This window comes from Myotis yumanensis, unplaced genomic scaffold (genome assembly GCF_028538775.1).
Source record: "Myotis yumanensis isolate MYYU_CA2020_CCGP unplaced genomic scaffold, mMyoYum1.0.hap1 SCAF_3, whole genome shotgun sequence".
Lineage (NCBI taxonomy): Eukaryota > Metazoa > Chordata > Mammalia > Chiroptera > Vespertilionidae > Myotis > Myotis yumanensis.
This window is the reverse complement of record NW_027223754.1, coordinates 124,062,738-124,084,909: the sequence shown is the minus strand read 5'-3', so window position 1 is coordinate 124,084,909 and position 22,172 is coordinate 124,062,738. Positions and strand designations below refer to the sequence as shown.

At 49.3% G+C, this 22,172-nt stretch overlaps 1 protein-coding gene across 1 annotated transcript in view; it reads right to left on the bottom strand.

The window, feature by feature from the left end:
* Window positions 1–233: 233 nt before the first annotated feature.
* KCNA6 (potassium voltage-gated channel subfamily A member 6) overlaps window positions 234–22,172 on the bottom strand; it is a 55,529-nt gene continuing 33,590 nt past the window's right edge. The window contains exon 2 of the mRNA XM_070409560.1: window positions 234–247. The gene's annotated coding sequence lies outside the window, so the exon portion shown is untranslated. The remainder of the gene's footprint in view (window positions 248–22,172) is intronic.

The window sequence follows — 22,172 nt, the reverse complement described above, 5'->3', positions numbered from 1 at the left end:
CACACACTCTGCAGGGTGAGAAATGTGTGTCCAGAGGAATGAAGGGGAGGAGTGCCTGCCCTTCAGGGAAAAGAGGAAACAGTGGCTCACTCCTGATAAGACCTCAGCCAGTTGGGGACCAGGGAGGCTGACCAACATCCGTCTCTAGTGGGGGACGTTGGGGGAAATGGACCTGGAGGGAGCAGTGAACATCACAATTCTTGTCCAGCGTCAACCTTTTCTTCTATTTGGGCCTCAGTTTCTTCATCTGTAAAACAAGAGGAATACACCAGATCAGATTTTCCCAAACTTTGTTCATTTAGTAACACTTTGACATTTTTGGATATATACATGTGCCAACTTTTTTATTCACACTCCTCTTTACGCTGACTAAGTTTGTTTTACTTACTACTTACCTTGTCTTAATCAAAACCATTTGTTGACAGATGAGTTAAATGTAACAGTTAATACATTTTTCTAAGACATTTAATTAAATGCACAGGTAGTATACATTTTTGAAGTCCATGTAGCCCCTGAAATCTCCTTGTATATCACCAGTTATATAATAGATCATGCTTGCATGATCCCGTTTTAGAGTCTATATTTCCAGGAAATTGGCCTTAATCCACATCCCTAAGACCCCAAAGACACTGGAGGAATGTTGAGTGACAGGCCCCAGCATCAAGATTGCCCATTGCTTCTCCTGCTTCTCCTTTTTGTTGGCTTCCTAGGAACTCTGTGACAAGGTTCCTGCTGCTGGAAGCACAGCCTATGAGATCCAAAGCTCACCTTGGCACTTCCAAATCCGGTTTTATGGATGGCTCATCCAAACTACACAGAAAACCATAACCAAGACAGGGGTCTGGTTTGGAGAGTTCAATTTGGTTAACATGTAGGTTTGGAGGCAGCATTAATCACTACCAGATTACACACTAATGCTTGTCACTTCTTACCCCAATCAAATGCATGAACCCTGGACTCTATTAGTTGTTGATTCTCAACTAATTAAGAGTTTATACCTTATGCTTCCTTCATGTAGCACAGATGTCATTCCTCACCTTCAGAGAAGTGCACTGTGGGCCTCTTGCTGACTGGTCACTTTCAGAGCTTACAGGGCCTGAGAACATTATTCATGCAAATAAGCCTTTTTGGTGACAACAATGAATCACTCAGGGAGAGCATTCAGAAAGCTGCTAGCTGTAAATTAGCCATGAAATAGATCTTTTCTTGGTTGTTAGTTTGATTTGGGGTTCTGCTTTATTTCACTTGATAAAGACTAGTTGGACCTCCCATTAGGTAAAGGGCATCTGACTGAGAACTCATAACTAGCATAGTAGAAAGAAGAGTGACTTAGAATTAGATGCCTGGATTAGAACTAGAGTTTAAGTTCCATGTGACCTTGGAAATGGCCCTTATCTTTATGGCCCTAAATCTTCATGGTCTTGACTGCACAGCTATACACTGGCATTTATAATCCATGTTTTATTAACCTCACAGGCATGATGGCTTTTTGTTTTATTGCCTGCTTATTGAATACTGCTTAAGCACAAGCCCGTGATTCTGAGGCCTGAAGAAAGGGGATCAAAATCCTATAGAACCTGGAGGTCACAGGTTAATAAACTGAACAAAGACAATGACAAGGGGATTAATAACGTAGGCCCTATGCCTGGTCATCATGGAGATGCCAGGCTGTGTGCTAGTTGACAGTGATGCACCTGATCAGCATCAGGACAGAGCCCAGGTGCTGTCTCCTCTAAGTAGGGGACTATATACCTGGTAACTCGTTGCCCAAACTGGGACACTTTTGAAAGCAAAAGCAGGCACTACTTATAATTATCCCTGGGCAACTGGTGGAAACCAGAGCTGTCCTGGGTAAACCAGGATGGGTGGCCATCCTATGCGTAAGTTGAAGAAATTGTGGGAGTTATTTTCCCTCCACATCAATGGACTTCTCTTTGTACATTTGGTAGAAGTGTTAGAAAATCCATGATAGACAGGCCAGAATGCCCTGGGAAATGAGAGGAATGGAGCCTACCCTCTGTAGGGACCTGCTGCCTTAAACTCCTCAGCCTTAGACCTAACACTTCTCAAAATACCAACCAACTCAAAGTTCCTGGAAACCCCACAAAGCCTCATAAATGCCTGGCGCTCAGGTCCGGACAGTCTCCAGTTCGGGTGCCTGAGTCACTTGGATGAGCAAAATATAAATGAATCACAATGGAGTTACCCTCCAAGAGCTTAGTTCACATGAAGTTCCAGATTCACAACCATTTCCCAGTGATGAGGACAGAGCTGTCGTCAATAACAGGCGGCTCTACAGTACAGGGCTGAGATTCCAGTTCTAGGCTTGGGAACCCCCAGTGTATTACCATCCTTTTAAAGCAGCTCTCAGTTACCCACAAGATGCCTCCTTCAGCCTGTGTTTTTAAGGGAAAGTATAGAGGACCTCTCATTATCACCAATTCCATGGACACATGGTATCTTTCCAGGAACCTCAGGAATGTGTGCCAGACACTGCTATGAGTTCACCAAATTCAAATCTGGTTTCCTCTTCCCCCTGGGCACTTCATTTCCCAGTCTCACTTGCAGTCAGCTGGGGCCATGTGACTAAGTCTGGCCAATGGCATGTTATCTATCAAGAGTGACTAATGCCCCTTCTAGGGCTGGCCTTTAAAACTATTCTGGGAATCGTACTCTCTCCCCCCCGCCCTCTATCCCTCACCTTCCAGCCACAAGCAGTGGAGAATCATGAGACCTAGGGAATGGCAGGGCCTGGATCCCCGAATGACTGCATGGAACAGAGCCTCTGCCATGCCTTACTCTTTCACCAACTCATTGAACTGTGATGACAGTGAGAAATATACTTTACTGTGCGGAGCCCCTGAGACTTTTTTATTTGTTTGGTACAGTTCTTTCTTAACTAATAAAAACAATTTTCCAAATTAGCTTGTGCCAAAGCAATAAACAGGGCATTCTGGTGTCAAATGAAAACAATGTCAGTGGGTTGCTCATAGCTGTGGATTTCCAGGCTCCCTGTGTTCCTTCATGAGCAAGAATCACATAGGTCAAGGGAATGTTTGACTGATTATCAAACCCTCAAAGGAGTCAAGGATTTCCATTTTCCCCAGTTTTCTTAGCTCCGTTGAGTGGGATGGACTGCAGGGTCTAGGCTGGGACAGAGTCACCTGCATCAGTTACTCACCCCTGAGCCAGCAGCAGTTCTATTCCCAACCTTCCTACCCACTGTCCAGAGGAGTGTCACCAGATGACCCCTTAAGGCAGTGCACTGTTTCTCAAACCTTCTAGCGAGGAAGTTCTCACCCTTGTCTGATCTAAATTCCTCTTTCAACAGAAAAAGCCCTCACGCTTATATATTCTCAGGAGAATGGCTCTCAAGCTCTTACCTCCAGATATGTGTGGTTACCCTTCCCCCAGACCCCTGGCCAGGCCGTGTCGCCAGGCTGCCCTGGTATCTGCCTGCAGATCTGAGCCCCTGACTTCTCTTCCCCTACTATTCATTCTGTGCACCTGGCCAAGAAGCAGCCAAAGCCCTTTGGAGCAGGCGTAGAGGGAGCCAGAGAGACAGCCTCCAAGCTTTCAGTTACAGCTCTTTCCTTGGACATTGCTTTGCTTGTCCAGATGGCAAACCGGGTAAACAAGAAGTCCCTGTTCTCCATCAGCATGTCAGCAAGCGCTTCGCTCTCGGGCATCTGCTGAGCTGGGGGTATGATCTCGTTTACAGTTTGGCCTCCCTTAGAGTGCCCAAAATGTGCCCTTGTGTAAACACTCAGAGCACTTTCTCCAGGGAGGACACATGAACAGGACAGTGAATGCCTCGCTCCTACTGGCATGAGAAGAACAGAAATACCACTCTGCTCCCCCCAGATTCCCACCCAGCTACCCTAGCCCATCAGCTGCCAAACTGCCCCCAAATGCATGGAGACACCTAACTGATTCCATTTCTATCAAGTCCCAAGTGCTTGCCAATTTCTCTGAATCTGCATTCAACTATTACCCTCTCATCCATGCTGGCTCTGCCACTTACCAGCTGTATGACGATGGACAAGTGACCTAATCTCTGTATCTGTTTTCTCAAACAAATAATGGAATAGTAACTCTTATCTCACAAGTTTCTCTTTTTGCCACTAGGACATGAGAATATATATTTGGAAAACCTCATACAGTGCCTACTGTACACAGGGTCTCTCTCCATATGTCAATTCCTTTCCCCTTCTCTGGTCCACCTTAGGATAATCCCCTACCTGGAATTATCTCTTATCCCAACAAAAAGTGGGTAAAAATCTGACAGCTGGGTCAGTCTCTTGCCTCACGTTCGGGTCTTTTGTGAGCCAGGTTCTCTGCTCACTGGTGCTGAACACCTCCTTCCTACTGCCAGTCCTGAGCACCTCATCTGTTGGATCTCAAAACTGCAGTGTCAGCTTCATGCTCAACGTTCATCTCGCATGCCGGGAGTTATGGTCTACTGTCTGCTCCCGTCTCTCACCTGTGACCTCTGATTTGTCAGTACCTAACTGGTGACCTTTCTCTTCTGTGGCCCATAATCTCCACACTTCGGCTCCCAATTTATGTCAGATGAATGAATGAATGAATGAATGATTAAATGAATGCCAGGGTGATATAAGCACTATGACAACTGAAAAATGGTGCATAATCTAGCAGTCACTGGACTTCAATTCTCAAACTTCATCCATCACTGTAGGGGATTTGTACTCACCATTAAAAATTTTCCATGACATTAATTTTCTAATTCTGGTAGGAGGTTGTAATATATGTGTCTTAGAAGCCAGAAGAAAGTTTTGCTTTCACTGAATGTAAAGTCTCTTCTGAAGGGGATCCAGGCAGAGATGAAATTTTGTCCTCCTAAACAGAGCCTGCACAACACATGGCCTGGGAGCGAGGAGCCAGTTTCTATCCCTCACTCCAGTCCCGAGTCTCCACGTCTGTCAGCCAGCTGAGGCCTGGACAGGTTTCTCTGCCTCTCCTATAAGAGTGGTGGGAGTTCCCTCAGTGTCTGTGTGAATACAGGTGAGGGGAGGACGCTAAGCTGTGGGCAGAGGTATGATGGAACCGGCTCATGCTGGCTTGATCGAACCAATTGTTAAGTTTTCAGGAATTCTGTTGTACATTACATCCCTGTGATTTATTTATTTTATAACTGAAAGGTTGTACCTCTTATTCCTCTTCATGAGGAAGTAATGTACAGCACAGGAAATATAGCCAATAATACCATAATAACTTTGTACAGTGACAGATGGTTACTAGACTTATCATAGTAACTTATCATAAAGTCTATAAATGTCAAATCACTGTGTTGTACAGCTGAAGCTAATAGCATATATCAACTATACTTTAATTTTAAAAAACATAATAAATAAATAAATAAATATTTCAGGAATTCTGTTGGTAGCTTGAAGTCAACCATAGTGGGGTATTTATGCCAAGGGAATTTGCAAATGCTCCAAATCAGGGCTTTTCCCCCTAGAGGGGGCTTGTTAAACATTTGCCAACACACCACTGTCTGCATCAGCATGCTCCCTCACCTCTGAGCGCTAAGGGAAGCTAAATGGCAAGGAACCTAGGAGCCAGAACTTCCAGCTCAGCAAAATGAAGGGACTCACCATTGCTTCCCACCTCCCAGGCAGGCACAGCCGCATAAATAGGCAGGAGAGAGGGCCTTCCTGGTGGTATGGCTTGAAGGAATATGGATAGGATCACCCCATCTAGACCTTATCCTAAGTACAAATTTGATCTTGCCACTTCTCTGCTCAGAAATCTTTGATGACTTCCTATTGCTTCCAGGATAAAGTCAAAACATGATCTCCCTCACTATCTTCTCCCACCTATCCTCTCGCTTTCCCTCCTTTCACCCCCTCCCACACTCTCCACTCTCTAGTCACAAGTTCAGGCTATTCACCAAATGGGCCTTACTGACAGCTCCAGTCAATATTGCTTGCTCACTTTCATTGGACATGAGCACCTTCAGTTTTGGAGGAGAGTTGAGCCCATTACCTGGACTAAAGGTCTGGAACGTGTGAGGGACAATCAGGCACTAAAAACCAGATAGGGGCACTGCTTCAAGGCTGGGACTCTTGCATGTGAAGCTCAGTTCCATTGCTTACCTGCTATGTGACCTTAAGCAAGTTACTTACTTCTCTGAGCCTTGGTTTCCTTCTCTTGATTATTGCACATCAAGGGCTTAGCACAGTGCCAGGTACAGAGTTAGCATTCGATAAACAAAGGTGATATCATCATCATCATCATCATCATCATCATCATCACCATTGTCATCACCATCGACATCATATTTATCATTAGATCATTCGCCTCAGGTCATCATCATCACTGTTCCCATAGCAGCATTTTGGACTATAAGTAAGTCTCTGCCCACACAATCCTTTGTGTTCTTCCGCATTTGGTTGGAATCTCTTTGGAGCAGGAAAGTCTCAAGGAACAGTTGGTGGCCTCCGTCCATCCCTGCCACCCTGGTGAGGACAGACTTTGGAGATTCCTGGGGCCGTGTTAACAGCCCTGACTTTCCCAGTCCCTTATAAAAGCCCACACTATGGTCAAATAAATACCTTAATGGACAAATAAGAAAACTCTGTTTAAAACATCCAGAGACAGGGGGAGTTTCTTGCAGGATATCTAGCCTAGAATTCTCCCACCCTGCGCAGCTCTGCTCGGTGTTAGCTCAGCAGAGCGTTTTGCTGACAGCACATCCTCCCAGAAGCTGTGTGTCTCCCAACCAGCAGCTCAGTGTCAGGCAGTTCTGCTCCCGAACTTGCCGAGGCAGCAGAAGCGCCCAGGAGATCTGGTGGTCCATCACAGGAGACTTGAAGGGGCGGAGGATGATCCAGTAAAAGCCAGTGTTGTGAGACGTAGCAAATACTCTCTGCATTCTAATGCAGCAGTACACAGCCTTCAATGACCCCTACGGTCCAACACATGCCAGGCAAACTTGCCCATCCCTCCCATCTGACTCATCTCAAATATCAGCTGGAGAACAGAAACTCATTCTCCACATATTCAGACCCATCTGCCCATATCTGTAGGACCGCTAAGGAGAACCTAACACAGCAGTTGATTGGCTTGAGAAAGGCTGCAGTGCCTGCTTGGAATAAATGGATGCCAGAGATCAGACCACTTCCCATCTAAAGCAGCAGCACAGCATTAGCGGGGAAGGGAGGGGAGAGCCCCTGTCCTGTGTGCGTCACAGATCACCCAGCCCCAGGACCTGCCCCTGGGTTCTGGCTGGTGGGGTGGGGAAAGGGAAAGGGACTGGGAAGCAGGGAGTGGGAGCTGCTTCACTGAGCTCTGTGTGAGGCAGGGAATGCAGAGGCATGGACTGCTGAAGTCGGCTTTCCCAGTCAAGGTGACCTTTGGGATGTTTAAAGGCAGGGATAGAAGCTGTGCCTGGAGCTGGAGGAGGAATAGGGGAGAACCAGGAGAGGGCCTCACAATCGTGGGCTCCAGTGGCATTTGAGGACAGCAGCAGTGGGATCTGAGCATTCGCTGCCAGGACAAATTCTTAGAGCACAGGAAGTGTTTTGGGAACACTCACCACCACCGGGTGCCTTGGTGGAACAATTTCCTCCTAGAACATGTGGAGACAGGGCCCAGGAAGGACCCCAAAGTACTTGTATGCATGCATATAAGCCAAACCAATGGACATGGACAACAGGGGGATGAGAGCATGATTGGGGGGGAGGCGGGGGATGGGGGTTAATGGGGGGAGTGAGGACACATTTGAAATTCCTTAACTAATAAAGAATTTAAAGATTAAAAAAAATGACTCTAGTTGTTATCTTATATGCATCCAGGTTGTCCCAAGTCCTGAGGAGATGGGATTGTGATTATTCCCACAGCACCCCACGTTCAAACCCTGTTCCACCCCTTACTAACTGTGGGTGGTTTGCCTGAGCAATTTACCTATGTTCTTTGAGTCTTCGTTTTCTAGGGCAGATGTGAGAATTAAGTAGATTAATACCTGCAAAGTGCTTTGAGTGGGACACGGTGAACACTATCAGCTGCATCTCCACCACCACTGTCATCATCCAGAGAGTAAAAGAATGGCAGAAGGGTCCTGCACCCAGACTGTCAGGGTTGGAATTCCGGCCCCACCCCTTAGAGACTGTGAGACACTGGGAATCTAGTTACTCTATCCCAGTGTTTCTCAACCTTCTGGCCCTTTAAATACAGTTCCTCATGTTGTGACCTGAAAGGACAGAAAGGGACTGATAGCTGAGTCCCTAACTCGTCTTCCAAGAACAAAAGCCATAGAATGTATCAGTTACTCAGCCTGCCCTTATCTCAGCCAATAGGAATGCAAGGAAACTAGCCCAAGGCCAAAAGTATGCTAGCCCACCCTCCCCCACCCCCGCCCCGCTTTGTGTAACCAGACCGTAGCTGCACCCTGCCCAGGCCCTCACTCAACCAACCGGAATTGGCCAAATCAGTGGTTCCGGTGAGCCCTCACACCCCCACCCCACCCCCCAAGCCCTATAAAGTCTTTGTTCCTCCAAAACTCCGGGCTCTCTTGTTTCCTACTGCTGGAGGCAAGGGGGACCAAGCTAGCTTGAATAAAGACTCTATGCTTTTGCATCGGACTCAGCGCTCCCTGGTGGTTCTGTGGGGGGTCTTAAAATCTGGGCATAACAGACCCAACCATAAAATTATTTTCATTGCTACTTCATAACTGTAATGTTGCTACTGTTATGATTGTAATGTAAATATCTGATATGCAGGATGGTCTTAGGCGACCCCTGTGAAAGGGTCATTCGACTGCCAAAGGGGTCGCGACCCACAGGTTGAGAACTGCTGCCTATCCTCTCTTCTATACATGAGGTTAATACTAATACCCATCCCTTAGGGCTGTCCCAGAGAATCAGTGGCTCCCGTAAAGGGCTCAGACCTGCGTCACAGGGAGCACTCTTAGCCGTGTCCAAAAGAATAGCTGTTATTCAGCGCCTGGTCGGTCTGGCAAATGTCCTTGCACTGTCTTCAGCCCACCCCACCATGGGGCAAGGCTCAGCCTCAAGGCCGCACATTAACCAACCCGCACTGCGCCCTGCATGGAATACCCTCGCCTCTTCCTTTTTGTGTTTTAAGACCTGATTCAAGCCCTACCTCTTCCAAGAAATTTCTCTCCATCACAGTGGCCTCCCCCCGCCTGACCTCCGACCTAATGAGCTCCCACACAAAAAAGCACCCAGGTGTTCTCTGCCACAGGCACCTGCTACTGAGAACCTACTCGGTACTGGATCCCATGAAGATACAGGGGACAAGGTTCTGGATTGGAAAGGTCCCTTCCCTCAGGCTCATATTAAGGGGAGGATAGATAGATGAGGGGACATTTGCATCCAATGGACAAATGTTACCACAGGAATAAGCTCAGGGGCTGATGGGACATGGAGAGGGAAACTAGCAGAAATTCCCAGAGAATCAGGCAGCTGTGCTGAGTCCTGGAGGGTGCGGGGTGGCAGGCTGAGGTAGAGGGATAGAGGAGAAGGGCTCCCCAGGCTGGACTGTTTTCCAAGACTTGCTATAGCATCACCACATGTCCGTGGCTGAATGGCAGAATCTGTTGCTCCCATTTCTAGAGGCCCAACGTCTGAACTCAAGGTGTTGGTGGGGCCCTACTCCCTCTAATGACTGCAGGGGAGAAGCCTTCCTTCCTCTCCTAGCTCCCGAGGGCTCCAGTCTTTCCAGTCTTCACATGGCTTTCTCCTCCTCCTGTCTCTCCTCTGTGTGTGTCTGGTAAGAATACTCACCATTGGATTTAAGCTAGAATGGTTGCATTTCAAGATCTTTAACTTAGTTGTATTAGCCATGACACTTTTCTCAAATAAGATCACATCCACAGGTCCCAGGGGTTAGAATGCAGACCTGTCTCTGTGGAGACCCCTGCACAGCATGAGTAGGGGCTGGAGCCAGGAAGTGAGTTTGTTTTTCACTCTCCCACAGGCCCTCAGGGACTCGGAGTCCAAGACACCAACAATGACTGTGGACCCTTCTCGCCTCCTCGGCATCCTTGAACTCACCACTCCTCTCATGATTGCCAACCTCTACAGTCCTTCCTGTCTTTGTTCTCCCATCAGCACTGCTATCTCCGCAACTGCCCCCAGCACGCACATGCTGTTGGGGGAGGAGGGGACAGGTGGTGGGACCAGGCCAGGCCAGGCCAGGAGAGCCCCTGAGGAGTGGGCCTTGAGGCTGGGGTGGATCAGCTGTGCTGGACTGGACGCTTCTTGGCAAGACAAGGTTATTCCAGCTCCTGAGGCTGGCCCTGACCAGGCTGGCATGTTCCATGGCCAAAAAGGCACATTCCTTCCCCACTCTACATGGGGCTCCAAGCTGCCTCCCCAAAGCCATCCCTGATTAAGCCCACCTGGCCAAGAGTGGGAAGTTCCAGCTTGGCCACTTACCTGTGGAGAAACTTCAGATCAGGGACTTAACTTCTCTGAATTTCTGTTTCCTTAACCATAGGCACAGACCATAAATCCTTAAGCTGTTGGTCTCAGAAAGCACGTTGTGAAGATATGCAGCATAACGGGTGTAGAACAGCACTTGGTACATTAAATCGAATCACCCTAAGTCTGTTTTGGCACAAGTCACACATGCAAACATATGCACACACATACACACACACACTCACTTTTATTATTGATTAACATCATTGCTCCATGGTCTCCTCCTTTCCTAGTTACCCGGTTGCCATGATTCTAATCTGTGCTGTGGATGCACATATGTTATAATGGTTCCTGGGTTCTCCCCACACGAGACAGAGTTCCTCAGAGCAGGGACATGGCTGCTTCTCCAGAGTAATGGGGTTCAGTGCAGGTGATGGCTGGCTGACGGACTGCTGTCCCCAGAATGAGGGGTGCTTCAGTGCCTGGTCCTCACACAGCTGCCTCTGCTGACAACTCAGTGACTTCTACTCATGCCACCTCAGGAGTGGGAGCATGCAAGTGCAGCCCTCTGCCCGACCCCGCAGACTACCCTTGGTGAGGACGCTGACTCCCTAGGAACGAGGGTGACACAGCCCTGATCACTCCCTGGGAGCAGAGTGTCTGTCTCTTTGCTGCCTCAGTTTCTTTACTACTCACAGTGTGGGTCCTGTTGAGAGTAGCCGTCTTCAGAGGCAGGTTTTTCCATGGCCTCCCTGCTCCCCTCCAGGTGGCTGAGACCCTGGGGACTCTGTTTGCTAACTTGTTTGCCCCGAGTTTGGGAAGAAATCTTACCCCATGAAGAAGGAAGACATTTGCCTCCTTGGCCTGGGAGGGAATGTAATATTGTTGTCATCTTTTAAAGCAGAGAGGGTTTAGCGGCCACTGAAACTGCTGAAGTCATAGCCTGGGAGCAAGGAACCTGGTTCTGCTCAGTCCCTGATTAGCTGTGTGATTCTGGGCAGGTTGCTTCACCTCTCTGGGCTCTAGTTCCCTCTCCTGCACACATGTGGGCTGAGCTCTGATGATTTCTTCAGCCTCTCCTGCTGAGGTTCTGAATTGTTTGTTATCCTGGAGCCTACACTGATTTCTGCGTGTCTGCTGGGTGTTGGGCTCTATTTTCCCGCATCACCTCCCTGAATTCTCTGCTGGCCCTGAGAGTCCACTAGGAGAGCCAGAGAGGAAACCTCCCAGGATGCTTACACCATGGCCCACTTTGTTCTTTTTTATTCATTAATTCAACAAATATTAAAACATGGTCTAGGCACTGAGGAATTTGTTGTGACAAGGGAAATGAAATCCCTACCCTCATGGAGCTTAGGTTAGGAGACAGATAATAAACAAGGGATGGAAAGATACTGGTATGCCAGATGGTGGTAAACTAAACATTAAGCAAGGAGGGGAACAAAGGGGTGCCAGGAGAGGGAAGATGGCAATTTCAAATACAGGGGCAGGGAAGGCCCTACCTAGAAAGTGATCACTGATAACAAACCCGAGGGTATCACAGGGATGAGAATTAGAGGAGGGATGTCCCAGGGCTCTAGGCTTTCATGGAGCCTGATATAACAGGCACAGAGGGCACGGTGAGCTTGGCCTGGGTCTTGGGCAGGTAATGGTGGAGAGGCTATGAGTGTGGGGAATGTGAGGGGCTTTTGGGGAGCATACAGAGCTCTGACCCTTGTCCCCGTGATGATGGAGCCAGGAAGGAAGGCCACGCTGAGCTGTGGGCAGGGCTGAGAGCCAGGCCAGGCCTCAGCTCCCGCCCCGAGAGAACAGCCTTTCCCAGGAGCCTACCAGCCCCAGGCGCACTGCGCAGCAGCATCTCCACCGGCACCTGTGGGGACAGTCATGTGTTCATGTGCTAGTGAGCTGGATGAAAGACTCCCTGCTTCTCTGCCTCCTCCCTCCTCTCCCCTCTCCCCTTGTACAGCTGGAGATGGGGGGAAGGGGTCTGGGGGCAGGTGGGCACCAAGGACCCTGATCATCTGCAGGGCAGTGCCAGGTCCCATCTAAGTGCAAGGAGGAGAGGGCAAGGAGGGGTGTGATCAGCTAAGCTGGCAGAGAGGCTCAGGCCGCCCACAAGGAGGCCCTCTGCCAATTCCCTGCGTGGAAAGCAGAGGTAGGGAGGCCTTGGTTCAGTTTCAGAGCACATGCACCAACTGTGTCTGGAATTTTCCACTCAGGCCTCTCGCCCCACCTGCTCCATCCAGGTCTTGTGGATGCCCCCCTTTGCCCCCCCCCCCCCCCCCCCCCCCGCCCAGTCCCAGAGGCCTCGCAGTGGAAGGCTAAGTGCCAGGCATGGGGCTTGGGGGGAAGCGGCGTCTATGGGGCTCTTCAGGAGGCCACCGCACCCCACCCGGTTAGCAGCTCTGCCCAAGCAGCCCTGCCCTCTGAGGCCTCATTTTCTCTTTTCTTCCTCTTCTTCTCCATCTTGTGGAGCCTGTGGCCACCAGAACTCTGCCTGCTGCCTTCTCCCCACTGACTGCGGAGGCAGCCCTCTGACCCCGGTGGTAGTCTGTGCACACCTGGGCCCTTCTCCTCCCCCAGAACTGGCCTCCTGCCCAACCCACTGTCCAGAACCTTCCCCAACTCAGCTTGCCTCTGCAAGGTGCTATGGTGGAAAGGGAGGTGGGGAGAGACAAGAGACGTGAGTGTGGACATCCGGGAAAAGGAAAGGCAAATGCAGTGAATCAAATCAATTGCCATGTTGGAAGGCAATGTCATTGCAGGGGCTGGATGACAGAGTCCGACTGCCTGGTCCCGAGCCCTGGGTGGTTAGAGGGAGGGGCCTGGTGGGTCTTCATGCCCCCTCCCCTGCCTGGGATCCAGCTTCTGCCAACACTCCGTAGGCCTCTACTGACCACCTCCATCTACAGGAAGACGCCCATCCCCACGCCCTGGTCTCTCCCACCTACCTCCAAGTCCCATGAGGAGCACTGCAATATTTGGGCTCCGTGAGGGCTTTATAAATAGACTGTGGATCCCCTGCAAAAAAAATAAAAAAAATCCCTGGCTAAAAATAGCTCTCAGCATCTAGGGGAGGAAAAAAGAAACTGCAGCAAAATTCAACCGGACCAGTGACTTTCCTGCCTCTGATGTTCCGAGTCAGTTCCAGCACCGACAGGGCGAGGGGACCGCAGGCGGGGTCCTTCAGGGCAGGGGACAGGGGACGGGCCTGATGGCAAATCCAGAGGAGACGCTATCTCTGCTCCCTGGCTTTGGGTCATTGGACCCCACTGATCCCAGCAACAAGGCAGCACTCAAAACAGCATCAGGGGCCAGCCATGGCGGCCCACATAGAATGTTGTACAGGGTGGCCAGGGTACCGGGGGCAGGCACAGCAATGTCCCCCAAAACGAGAGTTTAGGGGAGCGGTAGGTCAGGCTAGGGTCTCATGCTGCAAGTACCTGTCATCCAGACAGCTGCAGAATGGCTGAGGGGTGCGTGCAGAGGTGCTGGCTCAAAGAGCTACTGCTTTTGCACTCAACAAGGGACAAAGAAACCCTTTTGGAACATGTCATTAGGGAAGTTAGAATATATGTCCAGGACCTCAGCGCAGGGGAAGAGAAATCCCATGACCTCATGTAAGACCCTCTCCGTGCTGGCAGTACGCAGAGCCGTGTGGGACTGGCACAGCACGGAGATGTGGATTTGCTTACTGAGAGCACTTTAGGAAGAGTGTTCAGGGTGGGAGCTTATAGCGTCTCACACACACACACACACACACACACACACACACACACACAGCTCCTTTGCTAATGCCAAAAAGCTAGCACAGGGAGCTGGAGAAAGCTTGTGCTGCAGCCTGAGAAGACAGGGTCTGGCCCTCCACGTGGTTGTAACGTGGCCTGTATCTGACCCACTGGTTTGCCTGTGTTGGTCCCAGGAACAGAAGAATAACCAGTGAATTATTGAGGGCCAGGGGAGCACCCCTGAGGACAGGTATGGGTGGACCCAGGAAATACACACCATGTCCCCAAACTAAATTTTTACAACTGATGTTCCATCACCGTAGAGGCTGTACACTGGCATGCACACAAAGGCACACACTTACATACACAGAAACATGTAGAAATGTGTTCCTCACATGAAGTAGGGTTCAGAACACACACCTAGCCCACTGATGATTCCACATGTCCCAGTGTTCCCTGGACTCATATATTTTCTTCTAAACCACTAGGTGGCCACTTTCATGCCCAGAAAAGAAAGAAAGGGCTTTTTGATGACTAAAATGCAAACCCCTTCCAAATAACTTGTAGGAGATTAAGCTCTTCCCAAAGCGCATTCACACTTTAGATGAAGAGGATGTAATGAGAGAGAAGGAAGAGGCAGGGATGCCACAGAAATGTTAGGTGGCGAGTTCGTGGTCAGAGGTTCTAACATGCATGTTCCCAGATGGGATCAGCTAACAGGGTGTGAAAAGGGGACATCTGAGACCTCCTACACTGCACGTCTTTACAAGAGCAGAGTAAGTAAAAGGTCCTCTTGGTCATGTTATCTTCTTAGCTTCGAGGACTGCCTTACTCAGTCTTTTTCTCCCTAAAGAATCCCTTTGCTTTCCCCACCCCAGGGATCACAGCCTGATCAGCACCATGGCATTGGGGTCAACAGAGGCCTCAGAGCTGGCCAGCCTGCCCCAGGCTTGCATTCCCTCCACAACACACCTGGGCAGGAAACGTTTTGATCGAGCCAGCCCAGCCCGACTTTACTGTGATCTTGCACAAGCCCTTTCTCTCTCTTCTTCCCTTGATCTATCGGCAAAATTGGGATGGCAATCTTCATTCCATCTCATACTTACAAGTCATCTATTGCATAACGCGGTTAACGTGAATGCATTGTGAGACAGAGGGAGGAAAACCAAACAACGTGAAACAGAAACAACCCCCCTCCCCGCTGAACCCTAGTTCTTGATGGTGCCTGCGCCCATGGAGATTGTAGTGGCGTGTGCGGCTCCACACGGAGAGCTGCAGCGTTCTCTGAAGGGCTTTGCTCACCCTCTCCAGTATTTTTCCTCTTCTCAGCCCCTCAGTCCTGGCTCCCCCTAGTGGCCAGTAGCCCATAGCACTAACCTGGGATGCTTCCCGCCAAGGTGGTAATTAGCCAATAGTTTGATTAACAACCACACTTTCTGTAACTAACGTGGGAGAAGGGGCCATCTCTGCTTCCTTGAGGATTCAGCTATGCATGCACCCATTGCATTGACTGCTCCCTATGAGCTCGAAAACCCCAGGTTATTGTCTGTATGTTGCTCACTGCACTGGATGTAGATGACAACCTGGTGTCATCACTGTGTTCTAGACCAGTGCTACTCGAAATGACGTGCCCTGACCTGCAGCATCAGCATTACCTGGACGCCTGATAGAAATGCACATTTTGGGGCTCCTTCTCCCACCAACTGAATCAGTAACTCTGGGGTTTGGAGCCCAGGAGTCTGCATTTTAACAAGTTCTCCAGATGATTCTGAGAAAGGTCTGGCTTAGACCAAGCAAGCCCTCATATTTTACTCCTATTAATGTCCAGTACCTTTTCTTAACTACTGAGGCACTGGACAAAAAGGACACTGAAAGGTACTTCTTCCTTATTCTAACCAATAATGCATTGATTGAAGTAATGTATTGATTGGAATAAGGAATACCTCTCCCAGGTTTGCAACTAAGGAAACTCTACATCCCCCTCCCATTGTCACCCACTTTTTTTCCCATCAAAACCCAGTTTGAAATGAAGTCTTAGTCATTGAAGCATCTTTGAGCAATGCTTGGAAATTAAGAGCAATGAGGACCCTGTCACCAGGATGTGAGGCAACCTTGCAGAACCCCAACAAGCTGGCTGCAGCCGTCAAAAGTAAGCATGACTGAGAAAGAAACCAGACAGTAGGCAAGTGATTGCTGACACAGAAAACGTAAACCTTAGCCCTGTTTTTGGACTTTTCTAGCCCTTTGCTGTGAAATGTACCAATTACTGTTGACACGGCTAAGCGCAGAGGGCTCCGAATCATTTTGATGAGTTGACTGGTTCTAGGAGGTCAATCTAATTTTAATTTTACTGGTATTTTTAAAAGATGCTTATGCGGGAAAGGGAAATGACTTTTAACATGTTTCAAGTTTTTAAAAAGAAAAGAGTTCGTGATAAATGAGCCGCAGTGCAGGACACCACACTGAACTGGCCCCTGCTCCTTTCAGGCGGGATCTTGGAGGTCATCGAAATCAACCTCCTGTTTGACCGAGGAGGAAACTGAGGTCGAGAGTTGAAGGTTTACCCTGGAGGCAAAAAAAATTGTGCACAAGGTCCCCTAACCACCTACTCCCTCCTAACCCCAGGTCCAATTAGCTGGTAGGAGTTCAAGATCACTCAGCCGGATTCTTAGCCTGGCGAGATTCTGGAAAGTCTCTGTGACTGGGTAGTATTTGAATTGGGAAAGCATTTTATCAAAAGAACCTGATCTCTTGTCATGTCATGTCCCAGCCTCAGTGGATAATTTCCCTCCACAGAGAGCAAATTGGGAAAAGAGTTCCCAGGATTCCAGGCTTCAGTGTGGAATTTCCAGGGCAGTTGCTTCTGGCTGCTCTCTTGCCTCTTCTGGGTGGTTGAGGACACCTCACAGGCAAGGGTTGCCCACCAGACTTCACAGACCAGGAGACTGGGAAGCCTTTGAAACCTGGGCTTCCCTTACATCTGCCCAGGATCTCTGAGCAACTTGTTTACTACTGCACATGGCACCTCCTCTTTGTATGAACAATGGGGCAGGCATCAGCCAGTTCACTGGACATCCAGCCACACCAGGGCTGCTGGGGAAGAGACCCTGGCGGCCCCAGAGGAAGGGCAGGGCAGACTCATGGCCCTGAATGGATTCACACAGTATGTTTGGTTGGTCATGCAAAGACCTCATGGAATGACCCAAGTGTTGCCTCAGGAGCTCTTCCAACCAGGAGGTGCCATGGACCCCCAAGGGCAGCTCTGAGGGCCTTTGTTTCCCATCAGGCCTGTGGAAGAAATAAAAGTGACAGTGCTCCTTCTAGTGGAGTTGTCAGAAATGGAAGGTGGCTCTGAATCTTAAATGAAGAAGGCACTTGCTGGAAGATACTGAGCTGAGAAGGTGGCCCAAAGATTCTTATGCATGTCATTTTAAGTAACAACTTAAGTTCTTGGAGGAAGTCATTTTGTTTTGTCTTTTATCACCTCCAGCATGGAAGGCTGTGGCTGCTGGGACAAGCAGTCTTGAGCTCTGGCTGTAGGCCTCAGGGTCAGTAACAAGCCAGCAGCCAGTGGGCCAGGAGCACTAGCCTCCTACACAGGAAGTCTCTTCCAGCCTTTGCAACACTGGGGACAAATCCCTTTCACGTCTCTGGGGCTTGTTTTTCTCCATATGTTGGTGGTGGTGGTGTGCAGGTCAACCAGCCTCTCTCCCGTATCTGAGATGCTCTAAAAGGCCGTGACTCTCCAATGAACTCACAGTCTATTGCTCATCCAGGAGGAAGCTGCAGCTTGACCTCCTCTGCTTGGAGAGAGCCTGACTGTCACCACACAGCTTCACAAACATCACGCACTTTGCTCCCATAATGACCATCTAATGCACATTATTCTGATCTCTCCATCTGCCCTGACCACCATGTTGACTCTGTCTTCTGAGATTGAGCTCAAGAGATGAAGGATCCCCTCTGAGCCACAGAGCCAAAGAGTCTCTAGAATCTAGATCAAGAGTTCAATCATGTCTGTTGGCTTGAGCTTAGAGCCAGTGAAAGTGAGAATTTTACTCCTCCTTTGCAGAAAAAGAATGTCCATGTGATTCATCCCATAATAGTTAAATAATGATGATGATGATTAACACATCTATATTTACTATAGACCAGGTACAGTTCTAATCATTGCATTTGCATATTTACTCATTTAATCATCACAACAAGCTTATGTCATAGGTAATCCATAAATGTGCCATTCTTGCCTGAATACCAGAATAATTTTAACAAGAGCCAAAGTCACCTGGTTACTATAACTGCCTGCCACCAGCTACAGATGCTTAAAATAATTTAATCAACACAGACCTCCCTAGGCCAGTGGTCAGCAAACTCATTAGTCAACAGAGCCAAATATCAACAGTACAACGATTGAAATTTCTTTTGAGAGCCAAATTTTTTAAACTTAAACTATATAGGTAGGTACATTGTTATTAACTTAATTAGGGTACTCCTAAGGCTTAGGAAGAGCCACACTCAAGGGGCCAAAGAGCCGCATGTGGCTCACGAGCCGCAGTTTGCCGACCACGGCCCTAGGCAAAAGGAGAGGGTTTTTCTTTTCCATCATAAACCTGGAAATCAGTTTGTCCTCAGTTACCCGCGTGATGGAGTTAAAAATCTCAGAATTACGAGTTGGGAAGAGTCATTGGAGATTATTTGGCCTAATTCTCCATTTCTCAGATGAAATGGAGGAATCAAAGGTGAAACGTCTTGCTGCTTCTCACACAGTGGGTTTAGTGGCGGGGCCAGGACTGGTTCCCAGGTCTCCAGACTTTCAGCTCAAAGCTCTTTCTGCTGTCCCATGCTGTGGCTATATACATGAGCTGATGCACAGCTCCGAGACCTCCCTGCGGTGGCCCTGTGAGCTCCCTGGTCTTCAGCAAGCACAACTGAGCTCAAGAAGTACAATCATTCTGATACCAGCCTAGGGCACCCCAAAGTGGCCTGGTACACCAGTCCTGGGCCACCTCACCTAAAACAAAGACAGTCACCCTGAAATGGTGCATTCCAAAGGCAGACAGATGGGAGAGCAGGGACAGGCTGAGGGCAGCCTATGACATCAGGCCTTCTGCTCACAGCACGAGGGGTGACCTCTTCCTTTATCCATCCACTTTGCATGAGGCCTCCATGGTCCCACCCTAAGGGCTATGATTTGGTTGGTGGTCCCCTGATCTGAGGGTGCTTGAGAGCTCTCTGGGCACTTGGCTCTGGGTGGTCTGTCACTTGGTGGAGAAACAGACTCCCTCTGCTCTAGTTTGAGAAACGTGCAGAGGGTAGTGAATAAAATCAGAGGGTGGGTGTATAGAGGGAGGGAAGAGTGAGAGCCTGAGCATGAATCACAAACTCAGACCAGCCCATCCTACACGTGGGGTCAGGAAATCAGACAGGGCAGTGATGACGACTGCCAGTCTCCAGTGGCTTCAGAGAGAAGGCTGAGGGCCTGGGAGTGGGGCGGGCACACTCTGCTGGGCTTGCTGAGGTCAGGGAGGAGAGCCTGCTCAGCTGAAGGAGGCCAGCCCACAGGCCAGCTTGCGGGGGCGTCACCAGGCTTCCAGCAACAACCAGAAAGGGTCCAGCCTCCAGTCTTTCCTTTCTCCACACAGCTCTCAAACCCACACCCCGGGAGCCTCCTTGCCTCACTCTCTCTCTCACACCCACATCCAATTCGTCCTGCTGGCTCTCTTCACATTCTCCAGAATCTGCCCACTTCTCACCACCTCTGCTGTGGACAGACTGGCCCATACCACCATCCACTCTCACCTAGATTATTAAAACAGCTTCCTAAATGGTAATTCTCTTAAAATTCATGTCCAATTATGTCACTTTTCTGATCAGACCTGAAGGAATGGCTTCCACTCCAAATCCAAGTACAAGCACAGTCCTTTTAGGCATCTATAAGGCCCTGTGTGGCCAGCACCGCCCTCTGCCACCCAGCTGTCATGGGCCTCATCTCCAGCTCATCTCCTGCTTGCTCCCTGCCCTGAAGCCATTCTGGCCTCCTTGCTGTTCCTAGACGGAGCCAGCAAGACTCCCACCTCAAGGTCTTTGCACGTGCTATGCCCTCTTCCTAGAGTACCCCCTCCCCCCGCCACCTCCAGGGACCTACATGGCTCACTCTTGACCTCGCTTGCTCTTTACCGAACATAGCCTTCTAGGTCAGGCTTCCCCCATCTCCCTTATTTTAAGTTAATCTCCCCCCCCCCCCCTCCTCCTGCTGTATTTTCCTTTATTGTATAAAATACTTATGTATAAAATAATTTATTAATTATTTGTTGTGCCAATTGCCTGCCTCCCTAACAGAACCTAACCTTCATAAGGGTATGGGTGCTTTTTGGTTTTATTCATTGGCCCAATGCAGAGTAGGCACTCAATGAACATTGTTAAATACAGAAACTAGCACATGAAAGATACAGCTTAGGATATAGACCTTCACACAGGAGATGTCAAAGTAATGGCGTTTCTTTACTTAGAAGAGAATCCTGGGAAAGAAAAGGGTGTATGTGTGTCTGTGTGTTTTTCTGGGGTGTTTGACAACCACCTTCACCTGTAGTAAACAATGTGTGAGTTCTTGGTAATTTGTACATCTGATACTATGAGTTATATAAGAAACACATATTTGGTCTTTGTCCCTATTTCTAGCATAGAGCTCCTAAATCTCTTGGAATTTCCTAAGCGATGAGAGGGATGGAGGTGTCTTGCTATGTGAATGAGGTGACTTTTGGAAAGCACCTATGGGTAGGGGCTGGTGGTCAGGAGAACCAACCATGTGACTAGAGGGTTATAACTTTCAGTCCCACCCCCTGACCTCCAGGCCTTTGTGCGAAGCCTCCACAAAAACTCATGGGGTTCGGAGAGGTTCCGGTTGGCGAACATGTGGAGGTTGGGGGGAGTGGCTCCGAGAGAGGTCATGGAGGTTCCGCTCCCCTTTCCACACACCTTGCCTCATGCCTCTCCGCCATCTGGCTGTTGCTGGCTTATATCTGTAATGGTACACCAGTGGTCTAGTAAGTAAAATGTGTCTCTGAGCTCTGTTAGCTGCTCCAGCGAATTAATTGAACCTGAGGAGGAGGTTATGGGAACCTCTGATTTACAGCCAGCCGTCAGAAGCACTGGTAACAACCTGGACTTGCAATTGGCATCCAAAAGGGAGTGGGGGGAGAATTGCTTGTTGGTGTGGAGGAACCCTCTCCCAGCGTTGGAATTGGGTGCAGAGCCCTTTCAGTATAAAAGTGTTTTAACTGTATCTACTAACCAGAGTCAACACTTTATCCACTCATGTCCTCACTCACTGGTTCACTAGACACTTTGTGAGTGATAATTCCATGTCAGGAGCTCTGCTGGACATCAGATGGGTATGTGGCTAAGGCTCAGGTCCCGGCTGCTGAGACATCTGCAGCATGGTAACGAAGCCCGGCACTCAGAAGATATCTGGGGGTTTCTTGACATGAAAGTGGACCGTAACTGCAGCAACACCAAGGGGAAAGTAAATTCAGGGCAGGAAAATCAACCTTGTGTTTTGTCACTAAGAGGAAAAGCTACTTGGGTGAGAGTCTACTAGTGGGAGCAGCCTGGCAGGACCTGAGGGGCAGTAAGTGGGTGAGAAGGAGGGACTTCCCAGAAGTGACCTTGCTGTTCTTCCCTGAGGACCGGCCAGGAGGGAAGGGCTGTCGGTGACAAGAAGAGCAGTGTGGGTCACACACTAGGAAGCAGGCCCACCTGCTACCGGGAGACCCCGCACGCAGTACCTCTGGGCCCTGGGAGAGCCATGAGAATGGAACTCCGACCTTGACATTTGCCTGCAGTCTTGTACATATAAGAGGCAGACAACTCCTGGACCATGGGTTACACATTTTGCCTTCTTGGAGAGTGTCCCCTGTCAGGGCGGAGGCTGCTGCCCAGGGCAATCAAGCACCTATTCTGATGATCTGTAGGCGGCGCCGGGAAACTGGCCAGGTGTCTTAGCATGCTGGAGACCCGCCTGATTTTGTCATGCCTA